This window comes from Manacus vitellinus, unplaced genomic scaffold (genome assembly GCF_001715985.3).
Source record: "Manacus vitellinus isolate BGI_N305 unplaced genomic scaffold, ASM171598v3 scaffold_3_pilon, whole genome shotgun sequence".
NCBI lineage: Eukaryota > Metazoa > Chordata > Aves > Passeriformes > Pipridae > Manacus > Manacus vitellinus.
The window spans coordinates 923,731-951,498 of NW_021940535.1; the positions used below are offsets into that span (position 1 = coordinate 923,731).

The window sequence follows — 27,768 nt, forward strand, 5'->3', positions numbered from 1 at the left end:
TCTTCCGTGGGCTACGTAACCCCAGACAAGGTCGTTTCACCACGGTCATATCACGAAGACACAGAGGGGTCTTCGTGACGGTCTGGTATCTCCAGGAGATTCCAAGATCCTTGCAGGGCCTCTGTGCCACTGCATGAGGCTGCCACCTTGGCAGCAGTGCGAGGGGGGAGCCAAGGTCACCCCCTCTGCATTCCATCTGGTCGTCCCGGCCCAGCTCCAGGACATCTTTGAGCTTCTCAGCTCCTCTTTCTCCAGTGATGCTGTACTTCAAGGCTCCTCTCAAATAGGAGTCCATCTATTCCTCCTTTCTCGGAGGTCTCAAAGGAGTTTGGGGGGGTCTAGTATCAGTTCTCACCCCCAGAACTCTGTCTCTCAGGCTGCTGGCTCTCTTTTCCTCGGCTCTCCTTCCAGGAGTCTTCTCTGCAGTGCTGCATGTTGTTTCTGCTGCTCCTCCGGTTCAGGTCTTATCTGTCCTGGCTCTCTGCCACCGTTTCTCTGGTCAGTGCCGGCTGCTGCTCTGCACCCATGGAGAAAACATCTCCCAGCTTAACTACAGACACTTAGTCCAGTCTAGCACTGTTCCAGGTCTTTGCAGTCCCCCCAGCTGGGGCTGGGAGGCCCCAGAGGCCCCGAGGGGCTCAGAGCCCCTTCCTCGTGGCTCTACAACATGGTCACCTCTCCTCAACAACCAAACTACAACTCATCTCTTCCGGTGCCTGTTGGTATGTTGACATTTTTGCAGGAGTGCCCATTGGACAGAACTTCAAAACCACCCCTTGGGGTCTACCACTTTTCTTAGCCTCTGGGGGAAAACAAGATTCAAACCACTATAGTACCATGGCTACTTTATCTTTAGCTGTAAGAAGAGCTATATATATTGTGCTCTGTTGTCACTTCCATAACACTCAAGAGGATGTCAGTGATATTTCGATCTGCATGACCGGTAGGTCATCCACAGCAAGGTCTCAGCTCTTTGCTGTCAGCTGACAGTAAACTAGTTTTGTTTATCTTCTGCAGGTGGGCCCGACTTTTAAGTAAGTATATGGTAGAACAAAAAGAAAATTTTGAACTTCCAGCAACTATAGTGAATATAACTGATGCTTTTCACCTTAAATTCTGTTTCAGAGTGAATGCAGTAACAGGTTGAAAAATAAACACTATTCTTCCCCAGAAAAGACTGGAAGCACTAAGTAAGCATATTTTAATCATCTAGGACCTTTCAAATGGCAACATATGAAGTCAGAAAGTATCTGATATGCAAATTTTCTGAAGAAGTTCTATGCGAGTACCAATAGATGCTTTTACCTCACACTGTATATATGAGCTACAGAACTAGACAGACTTCTTTTTCCTTATACATGAAAAAATTATGAGTTTCTCTGTAACACTGCCACTGAAGATCCACAGATCTAATAAAATACAATCTGAAGAAGAAAGTTGGTGTGGAAAAGAAACCTGCTTAGTATTCCACAAATGGAGCATATAAATTGTAGGTTTATTTTAAACGGATAACATTTTGGAATTTTGAAAAATAAAAAAAATCTTATTACTGTAGAATATAAAGCAAGAATGTTTGCATGTATGTTTTATTATAATTCTTTGATCAGACTAATGTTGTCATTTACAACTGTAATTCACTCTGAAATTGTTTTTATTATAAAAATATTCTGAGTGTAAATCAAGGATTTCACATGCAATACTTGCAACTTTGATATTACAGAAGTAAAAATCAAAAATCATGATTATTGAAGACATACTAAAACACAGCCACAGGGAAGACAGAAAACATGATGAAAAACTACTTTTGCTTAGCTTTCAGTAGTAAAAGGGTTAGCAATTATTCATGTACTGCAAAAACACTTTAGCACATGATACTCTACAACCAAATATTTTTAGTGTATTAAACACGGTCCAACAGTTCACTGTAATGCCACTGCCATTGACACCTGTACATAGAATAACTGCCTGGTGAAATGAGAACACTGCAAAAAAATTTAGAGAAATTAAATTTCATGTCTTAATAATTTAAACTTACTTTTAGTAATATTTTCCATTTGATGTAAAACCAGTCCTTACAAAAAAAGTAAGAGGTTTTCATCCCTTTAGCACTTGACTACTTTCTAAATTTTTAATTAAAGGATATGTTTCACAAGTAAAATTGTCATGGCAGCACACTAAGACCAAGGATAACTGTAAATCTGAGGGCATTTTAGTACTCTTTTACCAGTCTTAATCTTATTTCTCCTTCTGCCTCTCCAATCACTCCAGTCTAACCCCTGTATTTAGAGATTAATATTCTCCCAATGTAACTTGGCATGTCCTGTGGGAAATCCTTTATTTCTCCTGTTTGTCTGTAAAAGCAGTCTGAAAACGGAGTTTGCTGGGGACAACATACATCTAATAAAATAAGTGGCTCTCCATAGAAATTATGAACACTTCAGAAATCATTATACATACAGGTGACATGTCAGTAGCCTCCAACAAAATTTGGAAATGTATTTATCTTTTAAATATCTTATCCAAATTGTGAAGAGAACTATTGTTTTTTACTAAATCAAGTGATTAAACTGAAAAAGAAGATAAGCCTTCAGAATCACATACCTTTTTCTGATCTGGAATAAAAGCAAACATCTTAAAAAATAAATACAAGTTAAGGAAAAGTATTCTACCTTTCAATCAATCAATCAGTAAGTTACACTGAATCTTTCCCTTTATTTTCCCACTGAAAAAGAAAGGAAGATTTCTTCCATTTGTGGAGGCAGCACCAAGTCAATGACAGACAAAAAATAGTGAATCATTTGCACAGAAGAACATCACTGTCTCGTGGCTTCAATACTTCATATTCGACTAAGCTTTTGCTGCTTAAAAAGTCTGAAAACCTTTGTCAGATCTGTTCATTAATCTCTGCACATTATACAATGGATACACAGAATAAATTTTAAAAAGGCACGGAATCTTTTGTTTACACAGGTCATCAGTGTAACCAACTCTCAGCACCAGCTCACTGCCAGGCCACAGTGGTAGTTCTCATGTGGCAATATGCTACTTCTGTACCCTTCATTAAGAACAGAAATTACTGAAAAACAATAATTTATCCAGGGTGACACTGTTTGCTGACATTCTGGAGCACCAGAATCTCTCTCCAGGGAGATCTCTCTCCAGGGACAGGGAGAAGTCATTACAGACAGACATACGCATATAGATATAGCTGTGAAAACTCAATATTGCATTTCATATATATAAAATAAATATAAAACAAAACCATGACATGCTTTTCCTTTCATTTCTACAACTGCAGGAAGTAAACTGCCAAGCTGTAATCATTGGTAGCGTTCATAATGGAATCTAATAAAAATTTCAGGTATAACTGATTATCTCCTGAAGAAAACATGGTGTTAAAAATTAAACTGAAAAAGTTCACAGAATGATCCTTTATGCTACCAGTCTATTTCCATGCTCAGTAAGTCAGGGAATTTTTTTGTTTGTATTTGTTGATTTTTTTAATCAAGACACTTCAAAAGAGCCACAGTACTCAATATGAAAAAAGATGAGTGCAGATTATCTTCTCTATGCAAGCCAGGGTTACCTATTATCCTAATAGTGATTTTAATGATATTTTATGACTAATAATTTAGGCTCATTTTGGTGTGCTGTTTGGTTTTTTGGGAAGGGGATGGGTTGGGTTTTTTGGGGGGAGAAGGGGGGGGGGTGGGGCAAGTATGTTTAAGTTTGATAATTATTAGTGGTTGTGGTTAGAAACAATCACAAATGCTCTGTTTAAATCTTTTCAATCATCTACCTCAAATTAACTGTGCAGTTAACTGGATTCACCTAACTTTTCAACCAAAAGAGGCAAAAAAAACCAAAGTTAGTCTCTCTGAATGTAACTTCTGTTCCACTACCTCACTGAGTTCAATTCAGGGGTAAGATTTTTAACACCTAAAGACTTAAAAAGTTTCCTAATCTGGAGTTAAGCTTAAAGGTCTGTTTTATTAATATTAAACACTTCAGCATTTAAGTTAAAAACTAGACTATTCATAGTTATAAATGCACAGAAAATAGTGACATTGAGGAATTAAAAAAAATGTAAGCAAGGACACAAAGTTAGATTTTTTTTTTTAAGATGAAAAACAGTTCTCAACTGACCTCTTTGTCCGGTGTTACAGTGCCTTCATCATTCTGATCTGTAAATGAAGATGTCCTACTTCTGTTGCCCGTTGGTGGAGGTGATTTGGAAAGGACCTACACAAAGATCAGGTATGTCAACAAGTAATACCTTAAAGTCCAGAACTAATTATTCTGTATCAAATTTACTTCAGCAATTACTAACTATAGCATCTCAGTAAAGCCTAGTCTAGAACTATTTAAAGAAAAAAATTGTAAATGACAAGTTCTACCTCTGTCTCCAGAGCAGAATGTGCCACGAATCAGCCACAAGAACATGCAACAACATAGGTTATTTTGATTATTTCTGACTATAGTTCTCTTAGACCACATTTAAAACACAAGCAACATAGTACAGTTACTTAAGGATTAAAAGTTTTGCAATTTGACAGGGATTCAAGCATTTACAAGTGCAATACCGTCTGATTACTTTTTAACAAGAAAAAATGACAAAAGAAGAAAAAACAACATTTATAAAATTGAATCTAAACAATGAAAAAGGGCAGCAGAAAATGCCACATTTTATTATGTCAATATGTACTTGTTGTTCCTATCAGCACTGAACATCTATTCACAGAAATTTTACCACTTCATGTAGAGTGCTGTTCCAACAAGTCACACCAACCTAAGCCAAATGTAGCTTGCCAGCCTCCTAATTCAAATTTCAAATATAAAATTTTCAGTATAAATGTAATGAGCATTAAAGTATCAACAAGCATATGCAAAAAAGTAACTAGCAAGATCTCTCATTAGGTATATTCTACAACATAACCAGAATGAACAAAAAAAACCACCAAACCAAAACACAACAAATATTTTAACAACTTTTTGCAACACCATTGCCGAGGTTGCATACATAAATTCTGCTTTGCAAAACACTTGCCTCATGAGACAGAGTTAGATGTTCAAAAACATGACTGACAAGAGCATCAGACCACTGAAAAGATATAACCAAAATACACAGTTTTTCAGATAGTTACACATGCTTTATAGCCTAAATCTATAGGTACTTTTTTGTAAAATGTGGATACTAGTGAATTAATGCCAATATATTACAAATTTATTCCTTTCACACCAGAACTATTCATATTTGTTGTAAAACAATGATGATCTATTCATGCCAAAGCCTACTCTCTTGCTACCCCCAACCTAATGCCAGGGTTTTAAAGATTATTTCTGGCCCTCATAATACAGAAGGAAATTGATTTCCAAATGCTCATGAACACTTTGTCACTGTTTAGAAGCAGCATCAACACATATCTTCACCCTGCCCTTAACAGTTCTGCAGTTTTCACTGCTGCATTCAGACTTCTTGTCAATTTACAGTCATTTCAGTGGCACTGAGCTTCGCAGAAAAAAATACGTATTCATCTCATGTAAGGAACAGAAAGATTAAGTAACTGAAAATGGCTAGACCAGAAGAGATGAAACAGGATAGCATAGTTAAGTAAGAAGGGACCAACTGCCTAACCACTTCAAGGCTGACCAAAGTTAAAGCAAGGCTTTAAGGACACTCTTCAAATGCCTCTTCAACACTGACAGGCATGGGACATTGAACACCTCTCCAGGAAACCTACTCCGGGTTTTGACCACCTTCTGAGTAAAGAAGTGTATCCTCATGTCAAGTCCAAATCTCCCCTGACAGACACAACTTCTCCACTTCCCCTCCTCAGGAAGCTGTAGGGAGCAGTGAAATCACCCCTCATCCTCCTCCTGTCCAAACCAGACAAACCCAGTACCCTCAGCCTCTCCTCAGAGCCCATTCCTGCCAGCCCCTTCCCCAGCTCTGGTGCCCTTCTCGGGACACATTCAAGCACCTTCACATCCTTTTTAAATGATGGGGCCCAGAACTGCACACACTACTCAAGGTGAGACTGCACCAGCACTAAGTACAGGGGGACAACCACCTCTCTTGGCTGGCTGGTGATGCTGTGTTTGATGCACCCCAGGATGTGGTTTGTCCCCTTGGCTGTCAGGGCACACACTGCTGACTCCTGCCGAGCCTTCTGCCAACCAGCACTCCCAGGAACTCCTCTGCAGGGCTGCTCTCCTGCCACTCCTCTCCCAGTTTAGCCTCATGTCCAGCATTATTCCATCCCAGGTACAGAACCTGGCCTTTATTCTTATTCAGTTTCATGTCATTGGTGATTTCCCAATGCTATCCAGATCCCTTTGCAAGGCTTCATGTCCCGTGGGAGAGTCAGTAGCACCTCCCAGTTTAGTATCATCACCAAACTTACTACCTGTGCATTCAACTGCATCCTCCAGATCACTGATAAAAAGATTGAACAGAACTGGCTCTAGAACTGAGCCCTGAGGAACAGCAGCGGTAACTGGTCACCTGACAGATACTTCCCTGTTCACTACAACTCTTTGAGCCCTGCCCTTCAGCCAATTCTTCACCCAGTGCACTGTGTTCCAGCTCATTGCACTGCTGGACAACTTATCCAGAAGGATACTGGGAAGAACAGTATCAAAAGCCTTTCTAAAACCCAGAGAAACTAGATCTACCACCATCCATTCATCTACCAGGCAGGTGACCACAGTGCAGAAGATTATTAAATCAGTTAAATAGGACTTTCCCTTTGTGAACCCATATTAATTGTGTCTGATGATTGCACTGTTCTTTAAATGTCTTTCAACAGCATCCAGTATGATCTTCTCCATAATTTTTCCAGGTCCTGAGGTTAGGTCTGTAGTTTCCTGGGTTTTCCTTTATGCCCTTCTTGTAACCTGGAATAATGTTGGCTAGCTCCCAGTCAGTAGGGACCTCCCCAGGTTCCCAAAATGATTGAGAGGGGTCCTACAATAACATCTGCTAGTTCCTTAGCACTCTGGATAAATCCCATCCAACACCATGAACATATAAACATTCAACTGACACAACTGGTCCCTTACAATTTCAGTGTTCACAAATGGAAAGTCAATGTTCCCGCAGTCATGGTCCTGACTCGGGGGCCAGGCAGCTAGGGTCTGTCAGCATGAAAAAAAAAAAAGGCAAAAAAAGCATTGACTGTCTCATTTTTTTCTTCATCCCTCTTTTTCAGATAATAATCTTCAACAAGTATCAGTCCAAGACACCTGTAATTGCAATAGCATTTTTTTCTGTCAGCAATTAGAAACAGATGTGTTCCTCAGCCTGTGAGGGGCAGAGTGCAGCTATTCTCAATCTGACAGATGACATCAGTTAACCAACCATTCATTTGAAAGAAGGAGGACTATAAACATCTCTTCAGAAAAAGTGTCACACTTGAGAAATTTTACATCCAGATTTAAACAGTCTTAGGTTAGTAAATTTAGTCTTAAGACACTGTAAGCCAAAGTACAAATGTCAAGTTCTACGTCACAAAGCAAGAGACATGAATAGAGCAGAGAGGGCATGGTGAGTGAAACCTCTCTACAACAGAGTATAGGAAGAAAAGAGCAAAAATTAATGCAAACACAAGTTTCACAAAACTAAGAAATTAAAAGTGTTAGGAAAATTTGGTTTGAAAATGTTTCAACAGAAAGTAATCCATTTTAAAGATCTGAATTACTAAAAGCAAAGTAACAAAACCATATCTCACACTTTCTGCAAGACTCGGGTACATTACAGGGCTCAAAACCTTCTCGTTCCTTCCTCGTTTACAGAATCTGTTTTCAAATAACACATGAAGACTAACCTATTTTACTTCTAAGATTAAATTCAACTATAATTTCCCCCTAGTGTTACTTGAAAGCAACTGAAGCATAAAAAATACTGCAAGACAACTATTTTACACAAAAATAAAACAACAGATGTAATTTTATGCTTCTGCCTTTCCATTCATGTCAACCCTTAAATGATGTGATCTGCTCTGTCCACAGTACAGCAGATTAGCTGTATAGACTAGGTTAAAGCTCTTGTAGCAGGTTTCAGGAAATTTGACAACATTAATTACAACAGCCAGATAAAGACTGCAATATACTACGCAGTTGGGTGCACACGTGAGATAGACAACAGGTTAGCAAAGGCATACAGTGCTTTTGGAAAACTCCATAAAAGAGTATGGCATAATAAACACTTGAAGAAAAGTACAAAGATCAGTGTTTACAGAGCCTTAGTGTTGTCTACTCTCTTGTATGGTTCCGAATCATGGGTCATCTACCGCCACCACCTGTGACTCCTAGAACACTTCCATCAACGCTGCCTCCGTACAATCCTAAACATCCACTGGTCAGATTATGTGACCAATACATCTGTTCTAGAACAGGCAGCAGTCACAAGTATTGAGGCCATGTTGCTGAGAACACAGCTGTGTTGGGCAGGACACGTCTCAAGGATGAAAGATCACTGCCTCCCTAAGATCTTGCTTTATGGTGAACTTGCCACTGGCTGCCACATGAGAGGAGCCCTGAAGAAAAGATACAAGGACTCCCTGAAACAACATCTCAGCCTTGGCCATATTGATCACCATAACTGGTCTACTCTGGCCTCCAATCTGGACACCAGGAGACACACCATCTATAACGCTGCTGATGCTTTTGAGAAAGCACACAGGATCACCCTTGAGGAGAAAAGAAAACGCAGAAAGATTCGTGCCTTGCAGAGTATACCACCTAAGGAGTCTTTCTGTTGTGCCTTTTGCAACCGGACATGCCTATCTCGTATTGGCCTTTTTAGCCACCAACACACTTGTAACAAACGTGGGTAGTGCCCTTCCCAAATCTTCGTTCGCGAAGCCATGAGTTGAGGGTGCACATGTACCCTCAGGCCCAAATTTATTCACTAGGCCAATTTTCAGCAAGTACCAACCCTTGAACATATGCACGGAGTATCCTGAACTAAGTGGATTACAATACTGTGTGCAAGGTATCATAATTCAACTGCTGTTTATTGAAAACAGTAAACTCTGCAGCTGCACTGTACTGAAAGTTGACCACACATGCCAGTTCAGGACAGTACTCTAAACTGCAACTAACAAAAACATACTTAATTTCACTAACTAGAGAAGACACAGTGAAAGACCTTAAGACTGAAAAACTACATAAAACTTTATAGTAAACCCATTTTCAAAAATATTACCTCTATTAGACAAATGAGTGATTTAAGAAATACAACATAGTTGAATGTCAGCAGTTTTGAAACCATGTTTTAATACTGAGACTATGCAGTGTCAGATCTCCCAGCGGTTCAAATTACACTCAATCAAGCCAAGACAACTGATCATCCATTTGTCAAATTAACCAAATTACCTGCCTATAGTTTAACATTTACAGGATACAGAGTTTAATAATCAGTTTTACTCTTTTAGATTCCAAGATGCAAAGGATACTTAAAACCCAGCGATGACACACAGGCAGACACTATAAACATGGAGTTTGCCAATACAAAGACAACTTGTTGAAGCCCTTCTACCCAAAATTTGATAAGAGAGAATTTATTCTGTTTCAATGCACATATGAAATCATCACAACATTTTTCTGGCCACTATCACTTACAGAGATACTCTGCACTCATGTCATAAATAATGTGCATTATTATAATTTAAAAATGGTAGTTTCTAGAATCCAACAGTTAATTTCCTGAAAGTACATGTAAGAAAAACAACCGATTAAATTATGATTAAAACAAAAAAATAAATGCCTTGATCTCAGATTTATACTACATTCTCAGTTCTTCCACAGTGAAAACAAAAAGCAAACATAAGGTTGAGGAAAGCAAACCAGCCCTGTAAAGGACGGAAACAGAAAGAATTTACAGAACTGAAAGAATAAACACTGAGACAGAAGGATGACTGGAGACGTCAATGTTGGATCATTATTCAGTGCACATAAAATGTCATTACTTTAAATAGTAAAGACAAATCCCCTTTCCGTTTGATGTTCAAACAAGAGATGGTTTTTACATCCCTGCACAAGACCGTCCTTGTAGAGTGGCCAAACCACGGTCTCAGAAGCATCTAGAGAGGCTTCTAGGGTAGGAAGCAGATCAGTAACAACCAACTTGGATGTCACAGTTCCAGCGAAGCGCTGAGAGCAAACCGGGGCGCGACGCCCGCCAGCCGACCGAGCCCGCAGCCCTAGGCCGGCTGGGCCTGCGCGGTGCGGCATGACCCGACCCTTCCGCCGTCCGACCGGCCCACGGGATACCAAGATCTCCCCGGGCGAGGCGCGGCCCTGCCCCGGTGGGGGTGAGAGCCGCCACAAGCCCCAACACGGCCCGGTGGCCCGGCCCCGCCCCGCCGTACCTGCGGCGGGAGGAAGCCCGTGGTCCTCCCCCGCCGCGCGGCCGGCGGTCTGCTCTCGCTGATCTTCTGCTTCAGGCTTCGGTGAACATGGTGGTGGGACGGAGAAGAGGAACTAGGCTTCGCGCAGCGTGTGGGCAGCGAGGGCGCCCGGGGGGGCGACCGGACCGATTCCACTGCCCCTGCCCGCGAGGCCCGCCGCCGCTCACGCGCTCGGTCCCGCTCCGCGGCCAGGGCAACGTCGCAGTGCAGCTGCGCCTGCGCGGCCAACGTGGAGCCGAGCGCCCTGGCCGGCACGGTGCGCGGCGAGGTACAAACTTCCTAGCGCAATGCCCGGGGCCACCCCTCCCCCAAGCCCGCACTCCAGCCGCGACCGCGGCGAAGCAGCGCCGCCTCGCCTCTCTCCCAGCGGGCGCGGGAGGCGGTGCCGTCCAGGGAACGGAGCTGGCAGAAAGGAGTCACCGCTTCCGTCAAAAGGGAGGGAAAACGGAGCGGTAACAACCGCCCGCAGCCACCTGGCGGCACCTCTGCGCTGCCGTACCGTGTGACCCCGTACCTCCGCCCCGCCAGAACGCTGACGGTCTTAAAGTCCTCGTGTGACCGAGTCCTTCTGAGCCGGTACTGACAGTGTCGCGGACAAGCTTTCACAAGCCGAAGAATCGGGCAACAAGGTAACAACAAGGTGCTCGGTTCTCGGGCTTGTGAAAGCTTCTGACTAAATGCTCAACAGCTGCTTTTTTGAAACTGCCTGAAAGCCTATCTGCTAATAAGAAAGTCGTGCTGTTTTCGTTCAGTCCACCTTAAAACCTTTTGAATACTCTTCTGTTTGTAAATCTGAGATATACTGTTTACAACTAAAGTACCATTGAGGGTGGAAAGGCAGGGTTTGCCACAGTTGTTTTTGCTACTGTCCCCATGAAAGTAGGGCGGAAATGTTCTTGGCTGCTTTAGGTTAAAGCCTCTGGCTTTAGAGCCCTTGTCGGATGACATTTGTGCATGTGTGTTCAGTCCTATCCGTACAGATGCAGAGGGCTGTCAGCAGTAGCCAGCATTCATTCTCCAATAATGGGACTATTTTGAAACACTGTATTGACAGTGACTCTGTATGAAGGTTAAGAAATACATGGTGTTGTTTGCAAGAAATTATGAACCACGCTGGTCTTCTGTATACGGCCCTACTCAGGAGGCTGCATGCAGTAATCACTAACGCCCAGAAATGTTTTCACTGAAATACGCTCCTGAAATCTGTAAGTAGTTTGAAAAAAAAGTGCATAGGAAATGGATCATTTGCTGTTACACTGACTAAAAAAATAACCAAGATACATCTACAGCAAACATAAACTGCTGTTTTTCCTAATTTTTTTTTTGTAACATGTTAAAAAAAATAATTTCAGCAGACTGTTTAGTTATAGATAAACTGCAAGTGGTAGTGATCCTTTCTGTGCTTTTGAGTTGGTACAAACCAGCAATATTTTGTGATACGTGGCTATGTATCTAGTAGTGCTCCAATAATACAAAGTGGTATCCCACATTAAGTAGTAGTATCCAAATTCTGAAGACATATGTGATAATTCTGCAAAACCCTATCATAAGCCTTACAAAAGGGCTGTAAATACTTTAGCATCTGGGCAAGTTTGATTAAAATATATTGCAATATACAAAGCATTTGCTCTAAACCCCACAGAAGTCCTGTGGTAAATGTCTGGAACTATTCTTCCATACACACACAGAGTGTCAAAATCCCATAGTTAACTGAATAGTACCTTATTTCTAGAGGGCCAATCTGATCTTAGTAGATTTCTTTGTAAAATTAAAAGTAGTTGTTGAAAGTGAAGATTTGCCCTTCATCTTCCTTAAGTAAACCAGTTAACATAGACTAAACAAGAAAAATATGATATTATGGTGTTGTGAAAGATAAATGTATATCTGCAAACAGCACTGGTTATGGTCTGTTCCAAATTAAATCTATAGCAGTTAAGCTATTTCCGTGGGAAAGGGAATAGAGCGTAAATGTAAAAGACTATGTTTTCACAGCAGTCTAGACTTCTCTCTAAGTGTCAGCAATGCTGGCCCACACATTCCTGCCATCCCATTCCTTGCCTTTTGCTAGCTCCAGTGCTTGTCAGATTGTTCCCTTAGTCATTTCTCTGTATTCAGTCAGCAGAAAACTAACCTGACAAAAAACCAAGCAATTTCTGCTGACTTACTGTGCTGAGTCCCCGGAGAACTAGAGGTGCCGCAAGGGAGACAGAGGCACTCAGGAGCGGGAGTTTTATGTTGCCATTTATTTCAGAGTGCTCAGGAACATACAGTCTTTGGTGAGCAATTTGCTTAACTATAAACTCAACTATAATAGACTAAGCGCTATTTCAAGTTTGCTAACAAGCAGCTCTGTTAATGGGAGTATTGATACTATCTCAATCAGTAACTTAGTTGCTACTGATGGCTGAAGTATTCATGCATATGGCCTTCAGCCAATCTAAGCTAATTTTTAAAATGCTGTCTTTAAGTTATTGCAGCTTTCTGGAAGTCATAAAAAAGCTATGGGTATGAATTATGAATATGTCTTTCAATACTCTTTTCCACACGTTCAAAATCAATTACTTTGTCAAAGATGTATGAATTTGCTAGCAGCTAGTTCTTTCAATCCAGTCATCCAACACAAATATTAAAAGACATAGAACGATGTAACATAATATATGTAACATTTCTGATAAATTTTTAATGTTGGTTCATATTTTTTGGAAAGGAGGTTTTTCATGTTTGATTTTTTCTTTATTTCATCATCCTGCTGTTAAAACAACGTTGAATATTCCTATTATTCTGCCTGGATAATATTTGACATTGAGGGGGTTACTTTAAAAAGAAATTAACAAGAACTGGTAATAGAGTAAAAAAACCTAAGCAGAAGGGAGCACTGATCATGTATTAGAAGTTATTGTCCAGAACTTATGTACACACCACTGTTCTTTACAGTTTATGGAATGTTGCATTTGGTAATATTTGCAGTTTCTACTCCTACTCATAAAATGCAAAATACTATTGTTGATGTTAAAGCAGTCAGGGAGTGTACCATGCATAGATGCACAGATAAACAGTTTCAGTTTGGAAGTATTTTGATCACAAACATTACATAAGACAGCAGTTTTATCTGACAGTGCAGTGAAAATTATGGTAATTCATTGTACCTGCAGCCCACAGAATGAGAAGAAATCGTTGTGCAAAATCCTTTATAGTGCTGTGATTAGAACCCTAAAAGCTTTAGTATAAATAGATAATCAGAGCATTTTTCTAGCCTGATCTGATTGCTATTTTTACTTTTTTATTTAAATGTTGTGAATTACAACCACCACCAGATGACAGTGTTGTTGGAGATTATAACTATGCCTTTGCAGAGTCACTGTCAGTATTACAAATGCAAAACTATACCAAAAATGGGATAAAAGTTTAAAAACATTCGGGTCAGGGAACTGACTAAACCCAAAGTTTCTATGTCTGCTGTATGATCCTTTTGTGTACAAAGTATAAGCTGCTCTAAGTAATTGCTGGGTATCAAATATTAAATTTCTTTACCATGTGCCTGACTTCATATCAAACAGTCTATGCTATTTATTTGTGCATTCATATATTCATCTGTAGTGCCCAGATCTCAGTTAAGGTAAAACGGAGGAAAAAGGTTCATTAACAGGCATTTGAATAAAGATGGTGAGTGACGTGAGGGAAAAGTCAGATATGTGAGTGTGTTCAAAATGCACAAGGCTATGAAAAGAGCAAGAGCACTGTCTGAAAAAACTGAAAGGTAACCTAAAAGCCACAATTGTTTACACTGGGAAGCCAAGAGGAATTAACTCGCTTCAGAGAGAAGAAAAGCTGACAGGCACTGCTCCTCTGCACCTTGGGAGGGAACACAATCTCTCTGCTCTAGTGGGAAAATTGTTCAGAGATCACATTTCATGCCATATACCTCTCTTTCCAAAAGTACAAAGTGCAAGCTTGGCCACTGAAGAAAGACTATTAAGAACCACTGCAGTAAACTGGCTCACTAGAGACATCTTTTTTTGAATGGGAATATTTAAAAGTGAGTGACGGGATTTGATCCTTCAAGAGTCTGACTTTCCTAAAACAAAGATTTTAATTTTATCAATACCTTGTTAAGTGGTGTTTCTCTTCTGCTTTGTCTAGAGTGTCAAAAACCTTTCTCCTAACTTCTATTTTACTTAAATGTACCTTAAAAACTCTGAATGCCAAGAAAACAGAGCCAACAGTGCTATAAAACGGCAATCGTTTTTATCAATAGTGATGCTAATCATGAGTTTGATTTTAAATTAGCCAGCAGCAGATGCTCACTTGAGTACTTTTATTCTTATTTCTGTAATCACAGTGTAAATAAAAAAAAAAAATCAAATCTATATGGGTAGGGACCTTGTATCTAAGAAGAGACAATAACTTGCTCCCGAAGACAGATTCCTCAGGAGAGAGGAATGGCTTTATTTTGAGGAGACTTGGGATCTATTCCCAGATCTCCCAGTGCCCTCGTCACCCACGGTGGGCAAGCTATTTTGCATCTCAGTGCTTCTATTGATATTTTAATGAATAGTGATCCTACCCAATTTCCTGCAAACACATCTTTAGTCTTTCTCTTATCTTGCCCAGCTGGTGATAGAAAGGTGAAAGAAATGACTGCATATTTAGGTGCTTTTTAAGAATACTGAGATACACATTCTTAAATCACAACTGGGACTGCTGGGATTTTTCTGAGTCTGTGATAATATTTGCCCCTTAAAAACTATCATTAAGAAACAGCAAATGATTTTACTTAATAATTTCTAGTCAGCAGGGCTAAAAATACATGCAAAGATATTGAGACAGTGAGTTGGGAAGACCTAAAAAACCGCCTAATATGTGTGATTCCTTTAGCTAAAATGCAGAACATCTAAAACCACATCACTGGAGATGCTGTACCCAGCAGAATTCACAGCTGAGAGAAGTCACTAAGTCATAGCATAACAGATTCTTAAAGAAATGTACTTAATAACATTTGCAAGAGTCAAGGTAAGGAGCTATTTCAAGGAGAATCAGGAAGTATTTTTTCCCAATTACAATACTGTCTAATTTGGTAGGTCATTAAGGAAAATATTCACTTTCCTTCTGAGGCCATCAGATTTATGAAACTGATAGATGCAGAATACAGAAAACAGCAATTTAGGAATAATTAAACTAATTCCCAGCATCACAGTTCCTAGAATATACAAAATAAAGCAAATACATATTTTTCTTCTGTGATTGCACACAGCCATTATGTATAAAAGCACAAAGACAACAGTTTTATGTAGCTAGATTTATCAATTAGTGCTTGAATTCAAGACACATCTATAAGAACACTCAAGCAGTTTCAGATTAGGAACTTGTCAGCATTTAAGATAATATCCTAATACTGCTATATTGTTGTTTGAGTATTAGCATACTCAATTCCCTACTACTCATACTTTTCAATTAAATGTTTTGGAGGGCAATGTTTCTCATCCTTCTTAACTCCCCTTTCTAGCTCCTAGGATTTACTACAAGCTTTGCCACCCACTGAGTAGGGTGGAGTATCTGGTTGAAGAGACCAAGGGCTTTAGGCTTGAAATTTCTTTCATGCCTAACTTCTCAATAACAGGCATAAGGCACTTCTACATAAAAAGTCACTTGCCTTTCAGTTGAAAGTAGTGAATACTTCATCACCTCTGCTGAACTACTACAAAAGCACAGTTACTATTCAGTATTGGTTTGCATACATTATCTGACTTTCTTGAGGAGCTTTAGAAACAAATGTGTGGTAAATCTGATGGCATGACCATAAAATACAGATAATTTCACAGGTGAACAAAGTGAGTTCTGGAAGACTCAAGAGACTGCACAGCAACTTAGTGATAGATATGGGATTGAAACATGGACCATTTGATACTGTTCTCAGATTTATAATTTAAAATATTTTTAAACCTTTGGTCTAGCAGACACCGTTATGTAACTGCATACATACATAATGAAAAGAGATGCTTCCCTTGCTGCATTCTTATGCCATTTCATCATTTCTAGGAGCTCACCTGTACATAAAGATGACATGCTGACATGCCTCCTTTTTATTATCCCCCTTGTCTGCAAAGCAACACTGCAAATGCAGAATCTTGAGATGTGAGAATCTTTGATTTGAAAAAGGTATTATTTAAAAGGGAAGCAATTAGCAAACTGCTCAGAATGCTCCAACTATGATTTTGCATCTTCATCTCTTAACAAGCACTATTTCAAATTAAACTCAGATTCTAATAATCTGTTCTCTGTCAGACTTTCTCACCTTATTTTGTCATTTTGATTCCACACTCCTCTCTCACATGTGAAGTCTTTCCCTGCTTATATGGAAAAGGCCAGAGACATTGGGTTAAGAAATATAAGGTACAGCTCACAGAATAGTTATGTTTCATTATTAATATAAAATATACCACCTTGATTTGCTAATATAAAATATTCCTTATTGATGAGTGCATCTATTAAAATGGATCACATACTTTCTAAATAGCAAGGTTTTCCAACTATCCAAAATAAACTCTGATGCCTGTAATTGAAGTAGTACAATGCTATGCTTACAGAAGGGAAGAAAAAAACCTTTAAAAAAAAAGGCTTATCACCACAAAACAGTGACAAGTCTTCAAGTGAGTATTTCCTCTGATAGTTTCCTTCAAACCACCTGGACTTTTCCATGGCTCTGAAAGGGGAAGGGAGTTTAACCTACGGGTTGCAATTATACAGCTAAATTTATAATAAATGCAATATGAACTCAAACTATTCTATCATGAAAAACTAGGCTGACCTCAACTTGTCCTGCAGCACCTGAAACTTCATTTGGAATAAGACCTTTGGGAGATAAGAGAGATGCTGCATTGACGGGGACAGCCACAGTATTAAATTGCATTCAGTATGTTTGGTCAGACAGAGGCCATAATCAAAAAGTTAGCTCAAGAAAGATACTAGAAATTCTACACATTTGTACGTAGAGCAAACTAGCCTGGCATAAAAAGAACAAGACAACTGTATCATTTATTACTCTGTCTGGCTAAATTAAAGGATTTCAAGCAATTTTTTTTAATATTTCCATCACTGCCAGGTCCTTCTTATGAAACCAGGAACTGTATCGTGAGCTTCCCATTCTGATTTAGCAGTGCTTTGCGTGCAGCCAAAGAAACTCAGAGTTATAATGTTTACTAAAGAATTTACAGAATGATTTTTACTCTGTGACTCTTTTTTTATTAAACACATGTAATAATATTTCTTCACAGAAGTGCTACTCTGAATTATTTACCAGAGATGAAGACCAGACCTGCTCAGGCAGGGAGGCCTGCTATGGCTACTTGAGTCAGAATACACAGAACTCCTGGAAACACCAAGATATAATTCTATCTCCTACTGGTAGTGACTAGAATAGTGTTATTTAGTCTTTGATTTCCAAGAGTAAAGTGTCATGTATTGTTCTTCTATTATCCTACCTTATTCTGTTCATCCCTATAACCACTAAAAATAGCTAGAAATGTTATTTCTACATCATGTAACTCTCTAGACCTCTATTCACTTCTTTCTTCAATATAAACTGCCATGATCCAAAGCACCAAGATAATTTTGCAGTTGGTACACCAAAACAAGAGAAAAAAATGGTTATGGTGAGAAAAAGTGTTACTAACAGTTAAAATTTCATAATTATACTACAAAATGCACACAAATACTTAGAAGGAAGGCATAACTTCCTTTTGGCTCTGTTCAGCTACTGGAAGAAAGATAATTCTTCACATGCTGTCATAATGCATTAACCAGCATCACATTATTATATAATTCTTGTTCAAAATGAATCATGCAGTGTTTTCTTCTCTTCCTCCATGTACTAAAAATTGTTTTAAGTTAATCTAATTAGGCACAATATGAAGACTCATACATTCGTTAATTTTATTATTTCAAAGTACTTTAGGGACAAATACTAAGCAAGTAACATGCAGCTTTTCTTCTTTCTCTGTTACAACCTTTTAATTTCTTATAGCTATAAACAATGTCAGAAAGTTGCATTGGGTAATATGGTACCCACAAGCCACAGGGGGTTTGGAGTCTTCTGGTGTAGTCTATTTAACATGTACTCAAGCGAGAGCTTGATTATGAAGGTATGAAGGTTATGTATAGGGAGGTAACATTATGAAATAACACTATGAATGAGGCTACTTTAGCTTCTGTGGTGTTGGTAATCTAGAGTACACAGTGTATACTTTTAAAACATTCTCTTGCTGCCATCACCTTACAGCCTGCAAACCTGCCATGAAACTAGTGAGCAGTTTTAGAAGTGACTTCTCTTACCTAAGCAGCATGAAATACTTCAGAATCAAGTATTCAGAATTAAGGTGCTATTCTCCGGAGTTCAAAAGAGAAATTGCTGCTTCCAGACAATACCTAGTTTCCAAAAAGCAAACTGGAAAAGCAGACATCACACAGGTAAACACAATGGTTGCTCAACATAAGCCTCAGAGCAAAGAAAACAGAGGTGATAGGTCGCAAACACAACTCAGAGCAGATACATGAACAGTCTTGAAATACTCTTTGTCCAAAAGCAAGTAAAATTTCTTAATTTTAAGTTCAAAGATTTGCACTTTTTTGAATGCACTTTTGTGGGGTTTTAGCACTGATTTTCATATACATAAATCCAGTTGCATCATTCACGCAGAGATGCCCCAAGAAGATAAAAGCAGAAAAGATCAAGTGAAAAGCTTTGTTATATGGTGCAAAGAAAATAATAAATGGATAGAGAGCTACCACTGCGGACAAGAAATTTAACTATTATGAAATAAAATCCATTAATGAAAACTGGAATTTTACTTCTAGATAATGAAACTAATTTAATTTCTGCTGTAGTGGAAGACTTTTGTTCTTTTGTTCATTTAGTCTAACAATAAGACTGCTCAAAGGTGAAGGCTGCTCAAAGATAGAAATACTGAAGGCACAGAAAACTGAGGTTTGCCTCCAGTGTTTCCAGAGCATATGGATTTTAGGAAGGGAGGGAGAAGAATGTAAATACTGAATACACTTAAGAGGTTTGATGGAAATTAAATGCTTCAAGAATGAGAAACTTGTCAAGTACATGAGTTAACACAGTATTTATAGTTTTTAAATAAAAACTATTAATTGTTTGCTTTTTAACATGATCTTCTGGCTGTTTTATTTTAAACACTTAAATATTTTTTTGTTTGGTGACATATTTGGAAATAGGGAAAAGTATAAATACTGAAAATATAAACTTCTAAGAGAATTCAAACATGGAACTCAAAATCAGACCTCACAGTGCAAATACAGAAGAGAAAAAGGATCAGAAAATGGCATCACTGTAGAGATGACAGCACAGTATTGAGAAGTGAGAGCAGTGGTACTGCTAAGGATAGCAAGTATCAGGTCTTCAGTACACCAGTATAAAAACCTTCACATCTTTGTGATCCTGACCTACCAAGTGCTTTTACTACAACAATCTGCAGCAAGAACTTGCTAGCAAGAGGCTGTGAACACCAGCAGCTTTCATCAGCTGATCAAACAGCTTATACTTTTGCACCTACTTCTCTCTCTTCTTACCTCTACTATACCCCTGCAAACTCCATTCCTTTGTCTTCTCTGTGCTAAACCAGGGAGTTCTCAGTCCTGGGTTTCAGTCAGCTGCCTGGCTTAGGGTGGAGAGCAGTTGCTTCCCAGGTGGGCATCCAGGAACACCTGCACTGCACCCTCACGGCTGGGGCACCCGACAGCCCATAGTGCCTCCCACCAGCCGCTGACCTTGCACAGACTTAGCACCATGCCAGTCGTGCGCTGGTGTCAGAGCTGCTAGGTGAGCCACTGGCGTTACTTTCCAGGCTGGATGTTGGACTCTGAACCCTTATTTGACATTATCAAAGGAATAATTTCAAATTAAAACCCTCTGGATTTGTCACAAAATTTCCAGGCAAAACCCTCACATTTCTCATATTAACCTAGCATGGACAAAGGAAGAAGTAAAATAGTTTAGTTCAGTTTTGCACTTCCATCCTATATTAAATTGCCCAAAAACAGTCAGTAAGTAAAACAATTATAACTCAGATGAGTTTCAATTCTATGTCTCCCTTACAACTTTTTTCTTGGTCTCAATAATATCTGGGATAACTTTTTACAGAACATCTAGTAGCCCTTCTGGATCCTACTCATTTAAAACTGACAAATATGAACAAGTACAACCTTCAAATAGCTAATTTGAAATATTTTACTGTTTTTCTGCTTCCAGCATGAAAGCAATTTATTTTTTTTTTGCCCTGAGGCCTTTTTTTTTTTAAGAAAAGGTGTGCATGTTTTATCAGTAACAACATGTAGATGGGAAGCCACTTTTTTTCCTGTTCTAGGTTATACTGGAGACATTACTTCTACACTTACTGATGACAAATTACAAGGAACACAACAACTACTATGTAGTTTCAATCAACCTGATTATGTTTAGAAAGCAGTTATCATCCTACAGGTTATATTTGGTACCATCTTTTACAAGCAACTCGGCCAACATAAAAAAGTAGATAAACGCAGATGCAGAACTGGCTGTTCTAAAAATATGCATGGCTGTCTTGCTTACCAGGAATTGACTGAATTGAATTTATGTCCCTCAGGAAACAGGCAAAGCTTGAAAAGTCAGCACACATCTTACTTACACTGGTCTGGTGACTATTTAATTTTTTTTCTCAAAGGTTTTGAAGCAAAGCAGACATGGAGAGTTAGAAGTGTACCATGACATCTTTAGTGAAGCATGAAATGGTTATTTAAGTAATTGCTTGTCATTAGACACTGGGACCTGTCTGAGATTCCATTTAGCCTCCATTAGTTTTAATATTTAATTTATTAGTTTATGATGTTCTAATCTATTATATATATAAAACCAAAAGTTACAATTTCTGTTGGTGATTTGAAGGATACTTAAATTGGTGGATTAACCCATTCTGTTGTTATTAACAGATTCTAAAAGTATTTGTTTTCAGTCTTAAGTGATTAAATCAGCTGATGTAGATAATAAAGTAGCAAAGCTAAGTTGTTGCATAAAAGCTTAAGGCATGGTTCAAAGTATAGCTTTATTCTGAAAAATTCCTATAAAAACAGTATGAAAAAAATCCGTATTTGTTGTGCCTTGCTTCTGACACCAGATATGCTTTCTGCAGTCATGCAGAGAGATAGGGTAGGGTGGGTGTTTCGGGGGTTTTGGGTCTTCTACAAGAAAATTGCCAGGCATAGAAAACAAACCTTGGCTCCTTTAATCACCCGGCATTATTTTTTGCTTTCATCTCACTTCCTGTAACAATGGTTTTCCCTGCCAAACAGTGTTCTCATTACAGTTGTGTAATCCCATTTTTTAAAGGTATGCCCTTGGTGACATCTGTGCAAGCTGAGCTCAGGTTGCATAAGTAACCAACTGTCTCTCTTAAGTGGATGCTAATAAACAAGTCTGCACAAGTAACTATAATCCAGTTTGTGTATGCTCCCCCTCACTTATTTAGCTGAGCTGGTCAAATAGTAAGTGTGCAAAATATTCACGCATGAATCATCACAAAAGTTAACTGGCTTTCCTTTCAAATCCTACAGAAATGTTGAACAAGACTGTCCTGTCACTTTTCAGAATTAAATCATGCCTGGAAGTAGAATTGTCCAGTATATACTGAGAGTGACATTGCTTGCTTTTATAGTGCTTTTACATTTGCTCAGCCTAGAAACAGTTGAAGACACATTCTTTCACTTGCATCATCTAAAGCTTTGTTTACTCTGTTTCAATTGGTTTGACCTTTGCTAATACAATTCGAGAAGTCTCACAGAGTTGCATAGGTGTAATTTAGGATGTCCGTTAGCAATCATGATTATTTGCAAGATCATCTTAATAACTCCTGAAAAGTCAAAACCTCAGAAATTGCAAATAATCTTTTCTTGTTCATGAATCAAATACAGAATTCTACAACAATAAAGTTTATTTTAGATCAAAACACGTTACATACAGAAACATGAATATTTGCTTTTTACTGCTAGCTCACAAAGGTTGAGCTGCCATAATCCCCAGAAGATTCAACATGAAGTACACAAAGAGAAATTTGTTACAAAAATCTAAGTAATCAAGTATGTTCAAGCTCTAAAATGCATTGTACATTTAAAAGAATACTATCAATTTAATTTAGTTTAATTAATTTGTTTTAAGTATTTTCATATTATATATTCACTTTTTACTTTGGCCAGTTTGAATGTTACAACCAGACATCTGGAGTCTCCTGGTAGCTTCATTCTCTAGTTGAAGAGAAGATCTGCATATTGCCATAAGAAAGACTAAAGAGGGATATGCTGTATTAAAATTCTATATAAAGTAAATTATTAAATTAAAAACAAAATTCATCAGGTTAAGCTTTACGGGCAAGTAGAACATGGTTTAAACTGTATTTATTTTAAATTAATCATTATGAACATTTCTGTGAACTTTTCACATTTTTCTTCTCCCTTATTGATACCTAGTGTTTGAATTCTGTTAACACTGCATTTCTCTAAAATGTTCAGAATAGAGACTCACCTTTAAAAAAAAAACACACAAAAAAACCCCAACAAACACTTGTACAGCATGATAGACCTAAAATTTCAAGCATTTGAGGTATTATCTGCTCTAACATGACCTGGTAAAGCCGGTTTTGCCCTAGATCTTAGGTGCATGTACCTTACAGAAAAATATTACTTAATTCCCAGCTTTCTGATTTTCAATTCAGAAAATAGTATTATTAAACCCAATCTGCTTAAGTGGAATGGGCTGTTTCTCTCAGGAGTGCTGAGCATCCATAGCTGCCATTGCCAGTGACTGCTCAGGCGCTGTAAAATAACTGGACCAGAAGTGATGGTGATTAAGCCTACAAAGAAGGTAGTAGTAAAATCAACTAACATTTACAAAATCCTTCTTGGGGATATATAGCACATAAAGAATAGATCATGGCTTCACACTGAGTTTTCCAGAAGGACCTTAGCATAGGAATTTATCAATATTTCTATATTTATAGAACAGAACATAAGGACATTTAGCATTACATGTGTCAGGTCTGGAAGGATGATGATACTTGGATCTCTAGTTGTTATTACAATGGAATAATAAAGTTCTATAAGAAAATTAAATATATTGCTATGTCTTACATAAACACTTTCAAAGTAAAACTTTAATTTTTAAATTATTTTTTTCCAGAATATAGTTTCACTTTTTCTTTACAAATAAGAAGGTTTCTCACAAACTCCTAGTCCAAAAACCTTGTTAAGATATTTCATAATTTATCTACATCTACCTGGGATTGATTGAAATAACACATCTTCCCCTTAATTCTTACTAACAAGCTGATATTGGGACACTGTTCAGAGCACTCCAGTGCTTAAAATTTTGCTATATTAACAATAATACTAATCCATAGCAATTAAGAAAAAGAATCTTCCTATAAACACACTCTAAACATAAACCAAATTATTCTAGTGCTTATTTCTGAAAGACTTTAAAAAAAGGCAAATGCAAAACCAAACCAACCAACCAACCAGAAAATTACTAAAACAGTGAAAATAAAAATCTAGAAAGTGGGGAGCATTCTGTTTTCAAGTGTTTGGTCAATTACCTAACCTGTGTTAAAACAGAAGTTTTCTACAAAAGATTGCATTTACCTGGATGTCTAGATTTTGGGGAAAACATTGGAATACAAATTTTTCAGTTAGCTCTTCCCAAAGCTATTCAACAGTCAGTCTAACCTTTTCCCTGCTGAGGATGCAATGGATCTGAACCAAAACAACTCATGCAATTCTGCTGCTGGATAGCACCAATCCCCATCAAAATGCATATGTATAGACATAATTCCTACTGTGCCCTACAGATTTTTGCAGTGCTAAAATAAATCAGGTAAAGGGAAAAACTAAATCTCACTGATTCTGCGGCTACCTAGCAATATCAGAAATTTTCTAGTCTACATTAACCCCTACAAGAACAGCTGAGAAATGTGCATATCCCCACACCAAGCAGACAAAGATTTTGAATGCTTGTTTTATCTCCACTACATGGTAAACATTATCTATATGCAAAAACCTTACATAGAAAGCCTGATAATAGTACCCCAATGAATTCTACGAAAGATTTAAATAAAGAATTTCCTGATTATGTTCAGCATACAGTCTGCATGCATTCTGCTTTATAACTATTTCAAATATTTTCTTTAAAGTCTTAAATTGTTTCCCTTCATTTAAAGTTAAGTCATGCAACCGTTTACTTATTGCTTTGAATGTGACTGAAAAGCAACATTACTTTGAATAATGCCAAGTACTTCAACAGAACTGGTACTGCGTACTTTTAGAGATCTTTTGACTGTGCCACAGAATTACTGCTTCTTTTGCTCTATTTACTTTTCCTGTAACTAAAAATATATTCTACTAGTCTAGTAATTTAATTTTAAACTGCCCAGTCTCTGTTTATCTAACTTTTATACTTAACTTAGGATGTAAACTATCTGATTGTTATAGTTCCCCAGACCTTATATTTTGTAGATACATTCTGAGTTCTTATAATTTCAGAGTTAAAAAACTGGTGCAGAGAAGATCACATACAAAAGATCATCCAAGGAAGGCAATGCATCTTTTTTGCTTCTTTTCCTCTTGAAATTTTAAAACACATATAAATGCTGGAATTGAAAACATTAATATGTGTCTGTGTATCTGATGACATAAATGTACCTTTAGCAGAAATTAAACTCTTAAGAAAAGGTCGGGGAGGACAGGACTAAAAGGGCCTGCAGAAGCTCCTATAAGCACATCCAATAACTGTTTTGAAAAGCAAAACAAAAAATCAAGGAAAACTTGTTCCCTACATTACAAAAGCAGTTTGCACTTATTTTACCATATAGGCACACAAAGCTGATTTTCCACTTGTCACAAGTGAGTACTGTAACACTCCTTTTTGTGGGGAGGGGGTAACAAGCAATTACTAACAACACTGAGAATCTCCAAAAGAGAGAGAGCTGGGGAAAAAAATTATGTTCAATTGTGCCAAATGAATTGCTGAGTGATGGTATCTGACCTGAGGAGAGATAAACAACTGGAAAGTAAGAGCACAAAATGTAGAGAGAAATAAGTCAATGGATGTGGTTAGAACTTCTTAAAATGCTCCTAAACCAATCAGTCTCCATTAGTAAACCAATCTAGCATTTAAACTAATAGATGGAAGTTATTCTTTCCAAAAAGGGAGGGTGGCAGGGGTGAGAGGGAGAGAGAGAATAGGGAGGCTACATTACAGAAAATATATGGAATGACGTTAGGGATTAAGTTACACTATAATCTTACATGTGTGCCATCAGTTTTACATTCTTAACCAGAAGGTGCAATACTCACTAAACAAAAGATTCATGGGAAGATTAGAAATGTAAAAAGTGGGATAAAACAACCCAAAGATATTCAGAACGGCCCAAATAGCAAACATTGCAGAAAAAACACATTTTTTCTCTCATAGAAGCTGTTACAGTGACAAAATCTCTTTACAACTGTATACAATTTATTGCAGGAAGTTGACATTGTTGAAAGTATTCCATATAACTGACATACAGATTCATCCTAGATATACTTTCTTAAGTGACAATCACTCCAGAAAAAACTAAGATTTCACCCATGGATTGCCTCAACTGAGCAAAACAGTTTTAGAGAGAGATTTTCAGAGAAAAGGGAAAGGAGAGAGTAAAGCAGCAAGTTCAATTACATATGGCAAGGGATCTATACTAACCTACTGTATAAGAAGACAAGAGTGAAGAGAAAAAATATTCAAAGGCACATCCAGTGATACCTCCTTTATTCATTTACTTATTTTAAGCAGAAATTGATTATTATTAGAGCAAGTTTTATAGTAGCTTCACTAATAATTTGATCAAGGAGTATTCATAAATTATTGTATATTTTGTAACTGCAGTCATTTCATAGCAAAAGTTCAAACATAACTTTCATTTTCTGGCTTCTAAATGAAGGTTTATAATGAAACTACATATAACCTGACCATTTAGTTACTCATTAATGTGTCTGAACTCAGAATTGCTACTGTGACATCCTGTACCACTGCCTGTTCTAACTGTGCACTGCTTTTCAGCCAAGTAAACAACTGTTCTTTCAAGTGACAAAAATGCATGTCTGCTCTAAAGGAGACATTTCGCTGTATCATTACAGAAAAATGTTAAATCTGTGATATTAAAAGACTAATGGTATAAAAATATCAACACTTCATCATAGAAAAATGTACATATGATTGAAAAAAAAAAATTGCTCTTTATATACATTAACAGAGAATCATCCCCTGCAGACCTGAGACATCCCACATTTCAGAAGATTCTATGCAAACCCTCTACTCAAGAGTGAACAAAAGACTACTCCCACTAGCTGGGCCAAATGAAAATGACCCAAGCTGTTTTTAATGAAGATTCTCCAAAAAGCCCAGACAATCAGTAAGTGAGCCCTTCTGCAAGAATAAACATCAAATAAAAATGAAGATTTTAAACTGGTAATTTTTGTTGGTGTTTTCTACAGATGGTCCATGAGAAACTTTCTACTTCATCTCCCTCCAGTGAGATCATCTTTAACTACAGAAATCAATGTGATGTTAAAAATAAGCATCGCGAGGCTATGCTGTATGATGAGCTGAGGAAAAAGATAGAGACAGTGTAGGGTTTCTCACATGGAAAATTATAAAGTACTGATGAAACACAATAAAGTTGTTTTACATTTACTTTAATAGATTTAATTCACTTGCATGTCCCTTTTTCTTTACTTTATGTACATCCACTTGGGCTTATTTTAGTAAGACATTTGAACTCTGTCAAGGACTCTGGTGCATGGGTTTGAGTCTTATCTTGTCATTTTAACAGTGCTTCTTCATTCCCGTGCGATTTCTAACATACAAAATGCCATCTCCTCTAATCATCTCTACACTCTTAGAGGCACTCTGCACTTAATGACAGAGGTGTTGAAAAGCAAACTACTACAGATCTGATCCCAAGTGTATCTCATAGCAGAATCTCAGCAAGTTTCACGACTGTTAGTTGGGGGTTTTTTGTATAAATTGGAATATATGTAACGGTATAGTTATTTCTTTCTTTTCTGTATATTATCCTTAGGGACTGTGACGGTTGCATATATTCCAGTTTTGACAGTACAGAAGTCGTGTTTGGGCCAGTAGAAGATAAGCCGCAAATGTTTGCATTGGATTTTTACCCATGACCCCTGCCGGGCACCCACCCACGTAAGCCTTGCGAAGCGCCGGTGTGCCGTGTGTGCCCTGCGGGCAATGGGCACGCAGCGGCACGGCCCGCGGTGA

The 27,768-nt window shown here is 38.1% G+C and overlaps 1 protein-coding gene and 2 long non-coding RNA genes across 13 annotated transcripts in view; 2 read left to right on the top strand and 1 right to left on the bottom strand.

Annotated features, from left to right (window-relative positions):
• GOLGA4 (golgin A4) overlaps positions 1–10,402 on the bottom strand; it is a 73,135-nt gene extending 62,733 nt beyond the window's left edge. For 7 of the 10 annotated variants that reach the window (XM_018075263.1, XM_029961796.1, XM_018075268.1 and 4 more), the window contains exon 1: positions 4,147–4,236. The gene's annotated coding sequence lies outside the window, so the exon portion shown is untranslated. Of the gene's footprint in view, positions 1–4,146; positions 4,243–10,373 lie in introns of those variants that run through there. The other 3 variants (XM_029961798.1, XM_029961797.1, XM_018075272.2) reach the window with 2 other exon arrangements.
• LOC108640180 lies at positions 1,154–7,248 on the top strand. Its single transcript, XR_003916008.1, has 3 exons — positions 1,154–1,190; positions 4,167–4,257; positions 7,212–7,248. It is a non-coding gene; the product is annotated as an uncharacterized LOC108640180 (long non-coding RNA).
• Positions 10,403–10,800: 398 nt separating the features above from the next.
• Positions 10,801–27,602, top strand: LOC108640179. Of its 2 annotated transcripts, none has more exons than XR_001920968.1 (3): positions 10,801–11,041; positions 26,741–26,899; positions 27,569–27,602. It is a non-coding gene; the product is annotated as an uncharacterized LOC108640179 (long non-coding RNA). The 2 variants fall into 2 exon arrangements; XR_001920967.2 differs by lacking the exon at positions 27,569–27,602 and adding an exon at positions 26,982–27,168.
• The last annotated feature ends 166 nt before the right edge of the window (positions 27,603–27,768 follow it).